Source organism: Lates calcarifer, linkage group LG6 (assembly GCF_001640805.2).
Source record: "Lates calcarifer isolate ASB-BC8 linkage group LG6, TLL_Latcal_v3, whole genome shotgun sequence".
NCBI classification, from domain to species: Eukaryota; Metazoa; Chordata; class Actinopteri; family Centropomidae; genus Lates; species Lates calcarifer.
Genome location: NC_066838.1, coordinates 7,422,277 through 7,436,835, shown reverse-complemented (window position 1 = coordinate 7,436,835; position 14,559 = coordinate 7,422,277).

Below are 14,559 nucleotides of genomic sequence, written 5' to 3'. Positions count from 1 at the left end.
GTTAATATGCACGAAGGCATCTTCACTCCTCATATACAGCCTGTTTTCAATTAGGGAAAACTGGGAGGTCAACCAAATTGAATTACAAGCAGCAGAACAGTCTAGAGGCCTTTGGTTCGATTTCCAAACCTTTGGAGAAAACTGACTCAGGAGGGTGCTCTGACTGAGTTTGCTTGCTATCAAATTGAAATAAAATGGATTGATGCAGTTAAGGTGAAATTATTCAATCTGATGCAGATACCAACTGCTCCAATGGTAGAGGGGATTTAAATTACTTAAGTGTTAGCCTGTTATGAATTTTAAATGGGAAATCATGTCCCATTTCCTAGGTTTAATCAAGTCTCTTTGAAAATCAGCCACCGGATTTCTGGTTTAATATACCAACAGTTAGAAAGGAGAGAGAGAGGGGAAATGAAATATGGAGTACTGATTGGGCGTCACAGTGCACTTTCTGTCTGTCAGCAGAATGGCCTGGCATAATTAGGAAAAGCAGCACAATGGAAGCAGGGAGCACTGTGTTCAAAGCCAAGAGCTCTACCCTTGTTTTTTTTTTTTCTTTGACTTCACACGTTCAGACCTATTGGAGACCGATCTGCTTCGCTCTTTAACCACTGCACATCAGAGCGAGCAGCCACTTAGTGAGGCTGGATGTACAGAAACATTATCAGTCACATCAGAGACATGACAAAGCCTGCCTCCCACCTCTGCCTTATCCTTTTACATTGACATATTGCATTTAAAGTCAGAGCAGCATGTATCACAGGCACACATTATCTGACAGTTCACTTCAGATTCCCTGTGATTGACCATGACCAGAAAATTCATTTGAACCTAATCAGATTAGGCTGGGAGACAAAAACTAAATTACAGTTATTAACCTATAGCTTCACTGTTGATTACAAAGCACAGTCCTTGTTGACCTAAGAGCACTGTTGCTTTCGAATTATAGTAAATATTCATGAGTGAGAGGCAGGTCTCTGGGAGATAAATCGCCTGTGTGCCCACCTTATCAAGTGACGGGTCAGAGCTCAAGTAATTTCTTACGGCAGAGTGGAGGCGGTTCGAAACCTTTTCATACAATCCAACCCAGAATGGAAAGGTCTCACCTTACATCATTCGCTATTTCCTTCTGTCAGCAAGGACTCGTTAAAGCAAAACATTTTCCTGATTTATTGCTGACCGAGTCCTGCAGGAGCTTCACCTGTCAATAACAATCATCTGTCAGTGTGCCTGTTTCTGCTTTGGTCTGGCAACATGTTTTGACAATGGGAGATTAATCTACAGTCTGTGCTCTGCTTATTGTCATCATATAGTTTAAACAGGAGGTAGAAGGTCAGTATGGTAACATTGTTTTCACTGCAAAATTAAACCTGCTTTGCTGTTATAGTAAAAATGGTGAACATACGGTGATGCTTATGAATGGTCATGGTTTAGTTGGGCTTAAGGGACGATCAGAGTTTGGGCTGAAATAAGTACTTACTTAAGGTCCTCCGTTGTCATGGTTACAATAACAAATATGAGGTTACATCTGAGGAACAGCTGTCAATAAAAGCAACAGCACTGACCATCAGTTTGAAACAGGAAACAAACAGTGGTTTCTCTTGTGAAGGTTTTGTGTTTTGCCCTTCCATCCACCACAACCTCCTCCTACTTCTACTTCTACTTTGCGGCTCTGTGTACTCCTGGCCTCATCCTTTGCACCTGTTGTAATTGCTTCAGCCACTAGAGGAAGCCTAACAGTAGAACGTGACTGTGGGTCATAATAAGCTGCTTGCACAGATGACCTATCACTAAATTATTTTAATGTTTCGGCACCTTTCAGTTCATTGTTTTGCTTTTGTAGATCACAACTTCACTCTGTTGGTTCAGTCTCAGTCTTTCATCAGACACACAAAGTGAACAACCACCTGGTGAACACAGTGAAATTCTGTTTAGCAGCTAAATTTAGCTGCAATTATATTTCTCTGGAAAACAAAACAGCTAAAAGGAGAGAGAATATTGGACAAATGTAGATTCATCAAAGACAGACTGCCTGATAACAGATTAGCCACATTGACTTTTTAAGGCCATAAAATGTCAGACGTGTGTGTGATGTTCAGCTTGTTGTGGAGCTCTGCTTCAGTTTCAATGATCCACTTTAATCAAGGATTTCAAACATTATACTTGTTCAACATGGAAAAATCTTTAAATGAGGGGAACAGTTTCCACACTAAAGATATAATGTCTGCTTAGTAACAATGAAAAACAGGGAGTGTCACTGAGTATTCACATCAAGCCTTTTTCCACTGCAGGGACCTAATGACCTCTGACCTGGGACTTCCAATAAACTGAACTTCTGAGACCCTGGTATTAGGTTCTATAATTCTGGATTTGGTTTGTGGGCTTACGCTGCAGTACTGTTTAGTTTTTAGGGTTTTAACACAGTTAAAAATTAAATAAAAGCTTTTAATTCTGTTTTTGTTTTATTTCATTTTAATTTTGGAGCATTGCGTGACAGTTTTCTGGACTAGTCAGAACTGGGAGAGTTCATATCATTGAACCAGTGGTGGAATCAGATGCTATAGGACAAAGTAAAGCATGCCTTGTGGATTTTACAGCCAATAGTCTAATGTGAATTATTTTAGCATTGCTGACTGTGTTGTCATCAGCTGTCCTTTTCCATTTGTGTTCAGCTTTTCTTCCCGCCTGTGGACAAGCTGCCATTTCCTTCAAGCTGCAGACCCCTCCCTGACCTCACAGTCTTCTCTCCACATCTCTCAGTGCCCAGCACCTCTTCCACTTACAGCACATTGATCTTGCACTTTGCTATCCTGAATTAAGATGAAAGTCAGTGTTTGATCCTTTGGCACTGCAGACTTTGATAGTACTCTGTGTTCCTTGAGGTCAGCCCAGTCTCTGTGCCCTCAGCCCACAGAGACTCCATGTCCTGGCTCTGGGCAGAAGGCCAAGCATCACCATCCAGAGCCCCCCAGTCGGCCTCCAGAGCTCGGGGTCAGAGGAGGTTCATCTACCCTTCAGACAGGAAATGATACGATATGTGTGGACAAGCTAACAGTTCATAGAACAGCAGGCGTCCCCACATTGAAATAAAAGACTCACTGACTGGTAGACTGGACCAGTGGATTTTTATGAGCTAATCTACACTTTGCTGCTCTGTAGCAATATAAAATCAGCTCCCAGTCAGTATCCACTCTCTGGTGACATGAGATGGTGCAGACTGATTGATTACATATTTACTACAGAACTGGTCTCTTAACTGAGATGATTAACTGAGAGACTTTGTTCTAATTTCACAAGAATGCATAAACATGTTCATTATTGGATTACTGGAATTTAATGGAGAGTTTTAATGTTGCATGATCTAAATGCTAATTAGGGGGCTTTTTCAAATTAATGGAAAATCTCAGGGAAACACATAAAAGCCTGGTTTTAAATGGGCACTCCAGTGGTTTAGTGTTGCACTTCCATAAAGTTGGAGGACTAACAAGAGACAGATTAAAACAGAGTGGTCACAATCAAAGCAGCAGAAGCAGAGATATCCTGACTTTTAGACCTTAGAATGGCTCCATGGATCCAACATTTCTCATTATGCAACCACCAGCATCTTTTTCTGAAATCCTCCTTGCCTGGTAATTCACATATCTATCAAACTCTGCTCTCTGTAACAAACAAGGAAACTCTTCTTTTAATGTGAGTCTTAGTTGTAATTTTGGGAATGATTGTTATATTAAGGCTTGGTTCTACTTGTCTCTACTTTTTGTTCCTCTGTGATGTGCCAGACAAGGATTACTCAGCTGAAGAGGTTTGATGAGGTACAACAAGCTCTTCTGAGCTAATCTGTTAAACTGGCAAGTTTATCACCAGCCATACACAACTGACTGTGTGAGCTGTTATCACAGTGTTATCTATTAGACCATCACTGGCTGTGGGACTTTTTGGAATTGTTCATAAACACATTTAAAAGTGATACATTTCTCTATGAAAATGAAACTGATGTTTGACATCTGTCTAACAAGATACTACTGTGTATGCGCTCAGCTGTGCCTTCTGTACTGTCTCTGGCCAGTAGAAAATTCATACAGAAATTACACTTTGAAGGGATCATTAATTATGGTTTTCAATAACTGATTCAATAGAAGTTACAGTATGTATGCGTGAATATTCATTAAAGATGTTATATAATATATGTTGGAAGGAGGCTGGTTGCCCAGCAGTATTTACTCAGCCTATGTTTGTTTTAGTATTAACCAATTACTGAATTAAAATAGAGAATTGATTAATTAAAATGAAAACAGAAAAAAATGTATTAATAGCTTTAGGAACTTTGATGATTACCTTCATAAAGTACAAGTCTTAGAGTAGGAGTAGCCTACTTAGCAAAGCTACTGAAAAGTAGCTACAGTAGACTCACTACATGTATCCTATCCATGCCTTTCACTGCCACTTTCTGTAACATGAATCTGTGATATGACCTTCAGCTCCACACAAGATTCCTTGTTTTTTACTCAAATTTGAGTTTTCTTAGTTCAGTCTAGGAGGCAGTAAATAGAAAGCCAACCTCCAGGCTTCAGACCAGCAGTAGTGACTTTCTCGTGGTACTAACTCAGTGAGCAGTTGAGCACAAATGCTGCCTGTCACCCTCTTGTCATTCGTTGTAAGACAGGCTTTTAAAAGAAGTAAGATCCAGGCTTTTAGAAGAAGAAGTAACACATGGTTCCTGGTTGGAGCTGGTGTGTTGTTTTCAGGACTCGCTCGTGTTTCCTCTCTGATTCAGTTGCCTCCTGCAGCGCCGCTGTCCGTGGTGCTGAAAGTCCTTCTTGCAGGCGGCACTGCAGCATCTTCATGTACACAGCATGAGCCCACTCTCACATGCAGACCTGAAAAACACATCCACGACTACATGTTTGCTCCCTCGGAGAGCCCTGACAACAATTGTATGAGCGGTAATCAGACCTTATGACTAGTCTCCTTCCTTTGAACTGAGGTAATTTTAATGTCCTGTAGCTGCTCGTACATAGCGATGGAGAAAACAATCCCATCTGCCTATTTGGTTTTTCTTGCCCTTCCTCTGATGCGTGTTCTACATGGTAACAATTCGAAAACAATTGGATTTGCTGTATCTTGTCCCCTTGCGGGCCTCCCTGAACATGAAATTTCACTTCTCTGCTTTATACCAGGCACTCATGTCTCTTCCTGGCTATTTAGGATATAATGTGTACTATAAATAACAGCAGGGCCAGAGAAAAGGATAGAGGGCACATTGCCATACAGCTCAGTAACGAGCAGTGTTATAAGTCATTAAAGATTTTTGTGTAATTAATGCAGCATATGGTGAGACACCTGCCTCAGAGACTTGATGGCGTTACAGGCCTCCAATAAGGTTTTATACTCCAACTCTTTGATTAAGACAAAGGAAGAATCAACCACCTTTAAAATGTCTGCGTTTATCTTACATTAGCTATAGCACCTGCCGTTTAATTATCTAATTAATTTGCACTTGGCCTCAAAGTTCTCAAAGTAAATGACATTTATTTCATGAGCGTTAACATGCATGATTACATTTGCTTTGTTTATCAGTGTGAATGGATGCTCTGCCATCAAGGAGTGTAACTGTGTGTCGACGTCTGTGACATTAAACAAAGGTTTAGTTAATGATAGTGAAACAGAATCCAGACGCATACATTCTGAAGACGCTGACTGCTTTTCTCACTAAGATGTGTATAAATATCCAACACACACAGGCAGAGCTGTGACTGATGCTGCAGGAATAGGTATTTATTGATCTGAAATATAAAGCAGGTTTACTGGAGGTCATGATAAAAACAAAGTACCAAATGGGTGCGATGCCAATTCTGATCCTTCCAGTCAGGGCACTCTCATCGTGATAAAGTAGGTGGCTCTGAGCCCAGAATGCTCAAAGTAGCAATTATAAACACAACTTGCAGTACATGAGCCTACTTTACTCAACACAGACTTAATTAATACTAATGTCTGAGTACTGATAAAGGAGGAGGCTGGGGTGGTGGATCTTAACATGGTGGTATACATTGGATGATGCCAGCTCCTGGCTGTATGTGAGCAATGGATCACTGTAGTCCAAATCCCCTGACTCATTGTGTGTCAATTGATTTTTGGTAATTTAATGAATTATCAATTTCTTAGAGGAACTGCAGCATTAAAGTACAATATCAGCCAAGATTTATTCTGCATTATACTTAGCTGTAATTCCCTGTTTGGTAGCATGGCCTTGTAGACTTAAGAGCTTTGTTTTTGTAGTTATAGGAGGGTTCAGTCGGGGCCCAACAGTAAACTTTTGCCGGCTTAAAGTCTCATCTTGCTATGGTTGAGTAGCTGGTAAAATATAAAGAAGAGAAGATTTTTCTGTTTTCTGTCTACATCTGATAAAACTCTATGTAAAACTTGTGACCAGTAAAGTTATTTATGTTAAGTTTTATGTAAAGCTGACTTAATGAGACTCTACAACTCAGTGTACATCACAGATTCTGTTATGAAGTAGAAAGACAATGCAGTAAAATGCAGTAAAAAGACAAACTGCCAACATGTCTGATGTCATGAGTGGTGTCTCTTATAATCTAAAAATCCTTGGCCTTGTTTTGACCTCTCACTAAAACTCCCTCCCTTCCTGAACATTTTACCTCTGAATACTTGTGGCATTCAGAAATGTGTGATGATGTTCAGAATGGACTGCAGATCTGAAAGTGTCAGTCTGACATGACAGTATGAAGTGTTACTTTAAAAAGTGTTTGTGGGCCAAATCTAGGCCAAACCTACACACTAAGCTCAGAAGAACATTTTGGAGAGGTGCAGCCCAAAATAAACTGCTGATCTCCATAAAAATAGGTGCAACACCCTCTGAAGGCCAAAATGGAAATCTTTATTCAAAATATATCCCAAGTGATGTGGGATGTACAGGATAAGCATCAGCTGAAGGTAAAGTTCACAGAATAACTAAGGATCCTTTAACATACCAGAGCCTGCAGTAAATCCAATACACTTCTGAGACAATATTAGGTCTTAGAGTGAAGCCATGGGGAGCAGAGGCGGAATCAATCCTTCAATATCGTAACCATCCAACACAGACCCTGTAGAGAGAAACGTTTAGATTCATTGTTTTTTTCATTTACACAAAGAAACATCACAAAGTACCTCTTTAAAGATCCTTAGTAGCCTGAAGTAAACTGTTTAAATCTGTGGAAGAAGTGGAGAAATGAAAAAGGAGAAGCAGACAAAAAACGCAGACAGTGAAGGTGGAATTCAGCTGAAAAATAAAAAACAACAGTCTCCTGTCCAAGAAATAAGAGCCAGGATGGAGACAGACAAATAAATACAATTAAAACTGTGTCACTCACCAAGTTAGCTTTGTTCAAATGTAACCTCTGAACACAAACACAAACCTTGACTGTGCTGAGATAGAGGCACCTGTTTCGGAGGAAGATAACTGTCTATATATATATGTGTGTGTGTGTATATATATAAGTAGTTCTTCTTTATAAATAAACTGTGAGAACTGGATGATAGTTTGAACATGGCTTCTGTTTCTGCCTTTGGTTAAGCAGCTTTCTCAGCTTTTTCTGCCTTGTCCTGATATTCTCCACAGACACAAGTGAGGTAAAATACAACAGCAAAGACATCTCATGTATAAAGTACACTAGTGACGTGGCCCTGGTCGCCTGCCTGCAGGACGTCACCAGCCCTTCCTCCTCACAGCACAGCAACCACCTTGTCACTCGGTTTGACAACTTCCTTGACCTCACTGTCAGTAAGACCAAGGAGCCTGGTCTGGGAGGGAGGATGGGAACAGACAGCATAGAACCTGTCTTCAAGCCAGTTATTATGAAAGTGCAGGAAGTGGAACAGACCGCTCACTTTAAATATCTGGGAACAGTAAACTCACCTTCCAGACCAGTGCAGACCAGAAGGCAGCAGCTGTCTCTCCTCAGGAAACTGAGGAGCTTCAACAGCAGCAAACACACCTTGACCATGGTCCACAGGTCACTCTCTGCCAGTGTCCTCACCTTCAACATCGTGTCTTGGTGAGAGAGCCTCTCAATTAGACACAAGAACAAGCTGACCCAGATGCTCAGGCAGGCCTGTGAGATCACTGGGAACAAACAACTGCAACTAAATGACCTGTTCAATCGATCCATAACTACGAAGAAACTCAGGTCTATAACGACCCCAACCAAACCCGTCACTCAGCTGGTAGGAGAATCAACATCCCACTATTCTGAAAAACAGGTACAAAAATGATTTGTTTCTTCTGCTGCGACTGTTCTAATCAGGAACATAATAAAGTTGAATTATAAATTGAATAGTGAATTCACACATGAAGCATGTTTTTAAAACTGCAAAGAGATGAAAAATTAAAGCTACAAATTAAACATAGAAAAATTACTCAGGAATAGAAACGCATTTCTATTTAATCCATTGATCATAAATGGTGGACAGATAACAGATGAGGGTTTTCATATGACAGACTTTTTCATTTCCAAGAGAATCAGAAAAGGCTGGTTTCTACTACAATATTGATTCCAGGGAGAGAGAGATACACCAGTTATTTGTGATCCTTTCTGTAGATGGGCTTAAAATATTTTTAATGTAAGAGAAATGCCGAGTTTGCCTCTGATGTCTTTGATTGGATGTCAGTGCCCACCTGTCCCCCCATGGAAACGCCCATCCTCATCCAATCATCCAATCCAATCTTCACCTGAAACGCCCCCTGAAGTCGGAATTCCAACTCGGAAACTCGGAGAAACCCCACCAACCTCGATATAAGAAATCAAGATGGCTACAACTCACGTCAATATTTCAGAACACTCTGACAATTTTACTGTTTATAGCAGTTATGACCTATTTGTCCCACCTTAAGTCAGTCATACAGATAGTACTGTTCAATGTTAATATGTGGTCATGTTGCTACCCTGTTTTTATGGGCAAAATACCACGTAGAGCGTTATTAATTGGTATTGCTAACAGTAGTTAGCAATGACAGTGGCTAGTCTGGGATACATTCGAAACGGTTCAGAATTTTTGATTTTTTCTCAAACAGTTAAATTTGAGAGACGTTTCAAGATTATTTACAAGTGTTTACATTAAACTCAAATGTTGACAACTACAATGTTCTTCAGCTGGAGTGCGGATTAATTTCGAAGTTGTCTATACTCTGAAAGATCAACTATCAACGCTCTGTGAGCGTCCATATTTTTTCCGACTTCTCAACTGGAACGCCGTTAACTCGGAGTTAACGTCACTCTCAGTTGCGAGTTTGGACCTCCAATGTAAATGGAACGCAGCATAAGCCTTTTCTGAAACTACTTGGACGGCTCAGAGGCGAAAGTGACTTTTGGTCGACGGAGGAGGACACCGGAGTCACCTGTGCGCACCTGATCTCACCTGACCGCTCGTCACATCCACCTCAGTTGCACCGTTTGTGGAGCCAGATGTTCTCCAGCTGTGGAGGCTGCTTCAAAGACGGAGTCTGTGGAAAAAGGAGTCTGTGGAAGAAAGATCTCATTCACCAGGTGGACTGAGCTCCTGTGCCAGGCAAAGGTAACGCCGAGTCCGACCCTTCAGACCTGACTGACAGACGGCCTGCTGTACCGTGAGTACTCCTGTTAATGCGTGTTTGTGAACAGATACTGTGACTTTAGTTTGTTGGTGTGTTTGGTTTTGTTGGACCTGTGGTAAATCCTGCTGAGGATTTTCCGGATTTGGTATTTTATTGTTTTTGGTGAACTGGACTGAACTGGGCTGAATATGTCTGAACGAACTTACTGACACTGTCACGTTGACTTGCTGGTGGTTGAACTGAAATACTCTTTCTTATTACTGTTTTGCTGTGTTGATATGTTGATTTTTTTTGCTGTGTTGATATGTTGATTTTTTTTGCTGTGTTGATATGTTGATTTTTTTTGCTGTGTTGATATGTTGCTGTGTTGATTTGTTGCTGTGTTGATATGTTTCTGTGTTGATTTGTTGCTGTGTTGATTTGTTGCTGTGTTCATATGGTGCTGTGTAACATTAAGCCACACTCAGAAAACCAATATGACATCAATACTTAAATCCTGACTGACTGACTGACTGACTGACTGGTGGTCTCTGGTCAGCACTGTAAATAGTTGTTTGTTTGAACTGTGATCACAGATGATTTGTTGCCTGGTTGGTTTGTACTTTTTGTGTGATCCTGGAGTTTAGTATCATGCTGTTTGTGCAGAACTGGTTTGTACTGAACTGAGTGTGGGAACACACAGGAGATAGAGTGAGGACTTTTTTGACTTGACTGAATTGAACTGTTGAACTGAACTCATTCATGTGCACTAACTTGTCACACACACACACGAACACACACACACTATATATAGTTTGGTTTTGCTTGCATTGCTGTTTTGTTGCTGTGATGATCATTTCTTTGTTTTTACTTTGTTTCTGCCAGTAACAACCAGCTGAAATTGAACTGAACGACTCTCTGTTTGCCTTGTTTTCTGCACCACCGTTCATTTTTTTTCTGTCTTCCATCGCTGAGATTTGTGTCACTGATATTTTCTCATATCTTGAGGATTTGACAACTTGGAAATTATCCACTCACAATTATTTAGTCAGATCTGATTCTGACTGGCAGCTTTTAACAAGTGACTGTCAACTGGCTATAATGCTCTGCCATGTAAGGTTATTTTCATATGTCAGCATACCTCATCATGTCTTATTGTTTAATTACTGCCATGCAAGACAACTTGTCAAGGACATGTCAGGATTGTCGTTACTAACCCTAGCTCTGAACACCTGTCAAGCCCTTATTGACACAGACCAGCAGAGTATCATGTGAGCTTCAATCAGTTCATCCTGTTTTGCTTTCACAGACATTAAGTCTATTAACCAAACGTCTATATCATAAGTGGCCAATTTAAAATGGTATAGAACAGTTACAAAAGCTTTGTGTTTTCTGACAGAAGCTCTGTCAGCTGCCCTGTGAGTTGTAGGAGGAGGACTGTTATCTCTTCAGTTCTGGATTACAGGGATGTCATTCATTGTCATGCTGCCTCCACTCTGAGGTGTTAGAATCCTGTTTACTATTCACCTCTTGTGTTCAGTGGAGATCGTTACAATAGTCACCACTACATTTTATGGGATAAGGTCAGTTGGCCTTTCCTGGCTTAAATGTACTACTGGTTCTTACTTCTTTAAATTTCCACCTCATATTTCATCTTTACTGTGGAACATAATGAACTCTTGCTGATGCTTTAACTTCTCTGTACTGGAGCAGACTGAATACATACTGCTGTTCGCTTAGTCTGTATTCTTATTCTACTCATGTGACTCATGGTATTATGTATTAGCAAACAGCAAGAGAGGAAAGGTCAAAAATTAGACATGCTTTGGTCCAATTTATTTAAAACCATAAGCCAGGCATTCAACCCCAACCTGTGAACAGCTATGTTCACTCCCCAACTAACTTCAGATATTCCCTTCACAATACACTGTGTCAGTCTTTTGGCCAGAGGAGCCATTCTCCTCAGATGGAAACATGACTGCCCTCCAACACATGACAGATGGTCACAGGAAATATTAGACTGCATAAAATTAGAAAAGTTGAGGGTTTTCAATGAAAGGATCCCTTAAGGCCTTTCACAAAACTTTATTAGCACCCTTACCATCACTCCTGCCGCTGATGGTGTTGGTGGAAAACAACACCCTAGAGGGAGAGAAATCATTTTCTTCCCACTTTGCCAATCTTTACCCATTATTTGCCTATTATTTCATCTTCTCTTACTACCCCATTTGATATTCCATTCAATATTCTTCTTTATTAATTTAGCTGTTCTTTTTTCAGGTTGGGAATGGTTATAATTTCTATTTCTAAATCAAACTTCCATGTCCGTTAGAAACCTAATTAATAGCTTAATTAAAAAAAACAATCAGACAAAAAAAAAAAGTAGACACACATTTGTCTCTCCCACTGGTATTTCAGACCTGTCAGTTAAAGAAAGCACGATAGCATCCTCAGGACAACAATCCTCACAAATAAATTTTAGGCACAGCTGAGGCAATTTATAGCAACCACAGTGTCACTGTCACATATTTCACCTCTAATGCATCACTGGCAGTGATATTACAGTAATTATCATCACATTTATGTGGAAACAAAATTGACGAAAGACCTTCACAATTAAAGGAAAAAAAGAGTATACTTTTTGTGTAATTTGGGTGAACTGATCCATTGGCATTTTATGTCAATGAGCATAGACTATTATTTGTGTGTGGACTGATGAAGTGAGATACACACTTAGACAGTGGCTGATAAGTTGAATAAGAAAATGTTAGATATTAGAATTCTGTCTGTCACCTCATTTTTCATTTCCCCATATTACACTCAGCTTGCTGTAGAAAACCGTACATAACTGTGTGAATGTACTGTCAGAATAAATATTTTCCTTTTTGTGAGCCATTTTCAGGTTCATTAATTAATTTTTGTTCCCTTTCTTGGTGTGGTAAATAAAATCTGCCACATAGGCAAAGAAGCGTTGTTAAAAAAAATCCACTCTAGCTTGAGTAAGCTCGTCATTGTTAGTGTGTATAGTTGGATTCTTTTACCACTGAGGGTCATTTTCCTCCTGGTACATTCAGACAGGGTGACAGCCTGTAGATGTGTTCTAATAATTCCACCCTTTAGATTACTGCATGTCCTTGTGAAATGTGCAATGGGTTTTGCTTCATTATCAAAAAGGGACTCACACAAGACAGAGCTTTTAAAAGCACTGTCACTTTAACAAGACTCCAACAGTCTGACCTATAGATCCATGAGCCATTTTGAAAGTAGATGAAAAACCTAAACTGCAGCTGATCTTGACAAGAAAGTCTGTAAACAGTATACAGCTACAGTTTTCATAGACACAGTTCAACCGTGTTCCTTTCCTTTAGGCTTCTGATTGAATCAATCATAAATGATTTTTTCATTAAAATGAATATCAGAGAACTCCCTAAATATAATTTTTAATTGTTGTGTGAAGCTTCACCAACATACAGTAGAGCTACACTGTATTTGACTCTTCATTAATGGCTTGTCCTGTAGTTACATACTGAGAAAACTGGTTGTATTTTTAGTAATCACATAATGACTGTATGTTTGCAGATGTGATTTTAACTGTGTTTTCTCTCATTTGTGTGCTGCTCTTGCTCGTGCAGCTGTTGAGTATATTTTCCTAGTATGACTCTGACTCTGACATTAGATTAATGATAAAAGTAATAATGTTAGTGCAGTTAGATGTGAAGAAGATAGAAATTCCAAAATTTTCAATTTATGCACAGATGTTCTTGACGTAAGGAGTGAGATCAATATATGTTCATCATTATTTAACACATAGTGTAACTGAATGGCTGTACAGGTGTACTGTGTAATGACAGCATTGTTGATTATATGCTCAGTGCATAATGCTTTTATGTAAATTTCCTCTGTTCAGAAGTTTTCAGTTTTAATGAATATTACTATATACTATTCATCTGCAGTCAAATGTAGGTATAAAAAGAGCAGTACTTCAGCTCTAATGTGATATGATTGGGACAGTTATTAACTCCCACTGATTTTTCGTAATTCATTCAGTCACTGATACATTCATCCTCTTACAAGATGAATGCATACTCCAACTTATAATGTTTTCTCTTCAGAAATTTCATCGGCAGAAACCATTTCTTTTGCACTCCATTACTTTCCAGACATGAACAACAACCAGCAAAACAACCTGACATCAGATCTCATGTAGTGGCACTTTATGCAAATCAGGTGAACATATCATATCAGTGTGCTGGTCATAAATATATAGTGTAATACATAAGGCAGAGGATAATATAATTTATGCAGTGGTGAAATTTACCAGAAGCTGTGAAGTGTTTATAAAAGTTGTTATCAGTTGTGGTTTGAAATAAATCTGTATCTGTACCTACTTTTATGTTTTATTTTTTTCTTATCCTTTTTTTTCTAGCAGCACAGAAGCTAAAGAGAGAAATAAACAAGAATCCTTTATGAGATTCATATTTCATAACTGTGATATCTGATGATTACGAGATCCTTATTACAGAATTACACAATCTGTATCTTGTTGTGACATTTTTGAGATGAGATTTTTTTTTTTTTTGTAATTATAAGATCTCATATGTAAATTCAGTGCACCTCCATACGGGACCACATGTAAAAAAGTAACTGAATTGAAGTAATTAAAGTCTCACAGCTTCATCAGGTCCAGTAAATAAACATATATCTGACAGATATAGACACAGAGGACATAGAAGGAAAGAAAGCAGAAAAGGGAAACACAGACAACAAGCAGATAATTGGAAGTTATTTGGGAGAAGGAGCATGTGACTGGAGATATTACATGCTGTGTTTTCCTGTTCTGAACTCATTAAACTATGAAATATAGTTTGGGTATAAAAGCTACAAATAAATATTTTACATCAGTGTGATATTTTATTGTTGTTTTAGTTTTGTGTGTTCTGTCTTTGGGAGATAGAGTTCATCTTCACAGATATCGATTGCTCTGTCCTCAG